Source organism: Schistocerca serialis, unplaced genomic scaffold (assembly GCF_023864345.2).
Source record: "Schistocerca serialis cubense isolate TAMUIC-IGC-003099 unplaced genomic scaffold, iqSchSeri2.2 HiC_scaffold_1239, whole genome shotgun sequence".
NCBI lineage: Eukaryota > Metazoa > Arthropoda > Insecta > Orthoptera > Acrididae > Schistocerca > Schistocerca serialis.
The window spans coordinates 15,001-20,000 of record NW_026047446.1 but is presented as its reverse complement, the minus strand read 5'-3'; the positions used below and the strand labels follow the sequence as shown (position 1 = coordinate 20,000).

Below are 5,000 nucleotides of genomic sequence, written 5' to 3'. Positions count from 1 at the left end.
TTGTGCCTTAACCTAACCTATGTTGTGCCTTAACCTAACCTATGTTGTGCCTTAACCTAACCTATGTTGTGCCTTAACCTAACCTATGTTGTGCCTTAACCTAACCCATGTTGTGCCTTAACCTAACCCATGTTGTGCCTTAACCTAACCCATGTTGTGCCTTAACCTAACCCATGTTGTGCCTTAACCTAACCCATGTTGTGCCTTAACCTAACCCATGTTGTGCCTTAACCTAACCCATGTTGTGCCTTAACCTAACCCATGTTGTGCCTTAACCTAACCCATGTTGTGCCTTAACCTAACCCATATTGTACCTTAACCTAACCCATATTGTACCTTAACCTAACCCATATTGTACCTTAACCTAACCCATATTGTACCTTAACCTAACCTAATTTGTGCCTCAACGTAACCTAATTTGTGCCTCAACGTAACCTAATTTGTGCCTCAACGTAACCTAATTTGTGCCTCAACGTAACCCATGTTGTGCCTCAACGTAACCCATGTTGTGCCTCAACGTAACCCATGTTGTGCCTCAACGTAACCCATGTTGTGCCTCAACGTAACCCATGTTGTGCCTCAACGTAACCCATGTTGTGCCTCAACGTAACCCATGTTGTGCCTCAACGTAACCCATGTTGTGCCTCAACGTAACCCATGTTGTGCCTCAACGTAACCCATGTTGTGCCTCAACGTAACCCATGTTGTGCCTCAACGTAACCCATGTTGTGCCTCAACGTAACCCATGTTGTGCCTCAACGTAACCCATGTTGTGCCTCAACGTAACCCATGTTGTGCCTCAACGTAACCCATGTTGTGCCTCAACGTAACCCATGTTGTGCCTCAACGTAACCCATGTTGTGCCTCAACGTAACCCATGTTGTGCCTTAACGTAACCCATGTTGTGCCTTAACGTAACCCATGTTGTGCCTTAACGTAACCCATGTTGTGCCTCAACGTAACCCATGTTGTGCCTCAACGTAACCCATGTTGTGCCTCAACGTAACCCATGTTGTGCCTTAACGTAACCCATGTTGTGCCTTAACGTAACCCATGTTGTGCCTTAACGTAACCCATGTTGTGCCTTAACGTAACCCATGTTGTGCCTTAACGTAACCCATGTTGTGCCTTAACGTAACCCATGTTGTGCCTTAACGTAACCCATGTTGTGCCTTAACGTAACCCATGTTGTGCCTTAACGTAACCCATGTTGTGCCTTAACGTAACCCAATTTGTGCTTTAACGTAACCCAATTTGTGCTTTAACGTAACCTAATTTGTGCTTTAACGTAACCTAATTTGTGCTTTAACGTAACCTAATTTGTGCTTTAACGTAACCTAATTTGTGCTTTAACGTAACCTAATTTGTGCTTTAACGTAACCTAATTTGTGCTTTAACGTAACCTAATTTGTGCTTTAACGTAACCTAATTTGTGCTTTAACGTAACCTAATTTGTGCTTTAACGTAACCTAATTTGTGCTTTAACGTAACCTAATTTGTGCTTTAACGTAACCCATGTTGTGCCTTAACCTAACCTATATTGCGCCTTAACCTGACGCACGTTGTCGCTGAACCTGCTCTGTAATTGTTATGCAACTCGTTAAATTAGTGTAGTGTTGCCTAACCGCAACCCTCGCAATATAGTTCGCTATTCGCACTGCCCGGTCCCCTGTGTATCGCGTCATGTTAAACACCTTGCAGGTGTTGCTGACTTTCCACATGCTCCTGCTATACACTGTAATGTGGATAGCAGCAGGACGTACATGCCCCCCCCCCTTCCCCCCTGCCTTCGCAAGCTGGTCGTTGAGAAGTTTGCATGTTCAATGCCCTTCGCATGCCGACGTACTCAGCCTACGTTGTGGTACGGCCTGTCACCTGTCCGCCGATGTACGCAAAACCCACAAACTGTACTGCACATTGGTCCGTATGTACTGAATGATACATCGTGGCACATGTGTGACCGTACGACGACTGCGCCTAGCAACGGCAGACCATACAGTCCAAATATTGTGCACGCAGCTACGTGTCGTCTCCCTATAAGAGCTGGATTGCAGTGTGGTACGCCATTCAGACGTGTGGGAGGAACGGACGCCCTGGATGGCGATCAGCATGAGCAGTCTGTTGATGTAGTGGAGCGTGTATTCGGACGTAGTCGTCTCTTCTCACACACCGTGATAGCATGTTGCACCGCGTTCCACATCTGCGACATCCTGCAGAGGCCGGCTGACAGTCGTTCGCGCAATGGACACCGCATACGTACGGGGGCTACCTTCCACGTGTTCTCGAGGCGTGCACATGTTGTTGCGTCTATGTGGGCAGACGTAGTGTGTTGTGACACCTGACACACAGGCATGCAATACTCGTTGCAAATGGCGATGGACGTCTACGTTTGCTGGTGACGTTACGCAAATGAACAACAGGTAACCCGTTGTGGTGCGGTTGTTCTCGCTAGAGGTGAATCAGTGTTGGCGACGATCGGTCGAGCTATTAACCGGTTGTTTCAGGGATACCCACCATGCCCACGAACGTGAAAGGGGACCCACCATGCCCACGAACGTGAAAGGGGATCTGGGTGTGAGGCGATACGCGGCGGTGGCTGGGTGGGACCGTCCCCGGCCGGTGAGGGGGGGCCGCCCGGCGTGCTGGCAGCGCGGTGCGTGGGCGCACGCGCTACAGCCGGCTGGTGGGGGCGGCCAGTGGCAGGCGCGCCGGCCGACGGACGCGGCAGGCGGCGCAGCTGCGCGCCGGCGCCCCCTGCTCGCGGCGCCTTGCGGCCAAAGCAGGTCCTCGCGGGCCCGGTGCGAAGCGCGGTGGCCATCTGCAGTGTGCTGGTCCGATTGAGGACTGTGTGCGCTGAGGATGCGCCGCCGCCCGGCGCTCGGCGCCGCGACGCCGTCTGCTGCTCGGTCGCCCCAGCGGTTCTCGCAGGTGGTTTGTATCGCAGCTGTGCGGACGTGTTGGCGCGTGCGCTGTGCTGGGAGAGTTCGCTTCGGCACCCAAGTGGGGCTTTTGTCCTTCTGTGGCGCTGGCGTTGGAGCTGCCGGTCACCGTAGGTGGCGCGTGTTGTCTCCCGCCGGCAATGCCACGACAGCACGCTCCCGGGCCTCTGTCGGCAGCGGCAAGCTCAGTTGGGAGCACGGGTGGTCGCACCTAAAGCGTCTACTCGCCTAACTCCGGGCGATTGCGCCTCTCTCGAACCCGACCAAGTACTTAGGACGGCGCTGCGCGCCGCCGGGACCTGAGAGGGTTTCGAGGTGTGTTGTGCAGGGGAGCTCAGCCTCCTCCTGTTTGCAGAATAATTGAGCGGACGCTTGCTTGTTCGCGCGGGCCCCCGGGACACACTCCCGGGCGGCCGGCTGCTCAGCTCTAGTTGACGCAGCTCCCTGGTTGATCCTGCCAGTAGTCATATGCTTGTCTCAAAGATTAAGCCATGCATGTCTCAGTACAAGCCGCATTAAGGTGAAACCGCGAATGGCTCATTAAATCAGTTATGGTTCCTTAGATCGTACCCACGTTACTTGGATAACTGTGGTAATTCTAGAGCTAATACATGCAAACAGAGTCCCGACCAGAGATGGAAGGGACGCTTTTATTAGATCAAAACCAATCGGTCGGCTCGTCCGGTCCGTTTGCCTTGGTGACTCTGAATAACTTTGGGCTGATCGCACGGTCCTCGTACCGGCGACGCATCTTTCAAATGTCTGCATTATCAACTGTCGATGGTAGGTTCTGCGCCTACCATGGTTGTAACGGGTAACGGGGAATCAGGGTTCGATTCCGGAGAGGGAGCCTGAGAAACGGCTACCACATCCAAGGAAGGCAGCAGGCGCGCAAATTACCCACTCCCGGCACGGGGAGGTAGTGACGAAAAATAACGATACGGGACTCATCCGAGGCCCCGTAATCGGAATGAGTACACTTTAAATCCTTTAACGAGTATCTATTGGAGGGCAAGTCTGGTGCCAGCAGCCGCGGTAATTCCAGCTCCAATAGCGTATATTAAAGTTGTTGCGGTTAAAAAGCTCGTAGTTGGATTTGTGTCCCACGCTGTTGGTTCACCGCCCGTCGGTGTTTAACTGGCATGTATCGTGGGACGTCCTGCCGGTGGGGCGAGCCGAAGGCGTGCGACCGCCTCGTGCGTGCTCGTGCGTCCCGAGGCGGACCCCGTTGAAATCCTACCAGGGTGCTCTTTATTGAGTGTCTCGGTGGGCCGGCACGTTTACTTTGAACAAATTAGAGTGCTTAAAGCAGGCAAGCCCGCCTGAATACTGTGTGCATGGAATAATGGAATAGGACCTCGGTTCTATTTTGTTGGTTTTCGGAACCCGAGGTAATGATTAATAGGGACAGGCGGGGGCATTCGTATTGCGACGTTAGAGGTGAAATTCTTGGATCGTCGCAAGACGAACAGAAGCGAAAGCATTTGCCAAGTATGTTTTCATTAATCAAGAACGAAAGTTAGAGGTTCGAAGGCGATCAGATACCGCCCTAGTTCTAACCATAAACGATGCCAGCCAGCGATCCGCCGCAGTTCCTCCGATGACTCGGCGGGCAGCCTCCGGGAAACCAAAGCTTTTGGGTTCCGGGGGAAGTATGGTTGCAAAGCTGAAACTTAAAGGAATTGACGGAAGGGCACCACCAGGAGTGGAGCCTGCGGCTTAATTTGACTCAACACGGGAAACCTCACCAGGCCCGGACACCGGAAGGATTGACAGATTGATAGCTCTTTCTTGATTCGGTGGGTGGTGGTGCATGGCCGTTCTTAGTTGGTGGAGCGATTTGTCTGGTTAATTCCGATAACGAACGAGACTCTAGCCTGCTAACTAGTCGCGTGACATCCTTCGTGCTGTCAGCGATTACTTTTCTTCTTAGAGGGACAGGCGGCTTCTAGCCGCACGAGATTGAGCAATAACAGGTCTGTGATGCCCTTAGATGTTCTGGGCCGCACGCGCGCTACACTGAAGGAATCAGCGTGTCTTCCTAGGCCGAAAGGTCGGGGT

At 52.5% G+C, this 5,000-nt stretch overlaps 1 non-coding gene across 1 annotated transcript in view; it reads left to right on the top strand.

Moving 5' to 3' along the window:
- Positions 1-3,380: 3,380 nt before the first annotated feature.
- The window catches only part of LOC126436539 (small subunit ribosomal RNA), a 1,909-nt gene continuing 289 nt past the window's right edge, over positions 3,381-5,000 (top strand). The window contains exon 1 of the ribosomal RNA XR_007580744.1: positions 3,381-5,000. This exon is cut by the window's right edge and continues 289 nt beyond it. This is a non-coding gene — a ribosomal RNA (small subunit ribosomal RNA).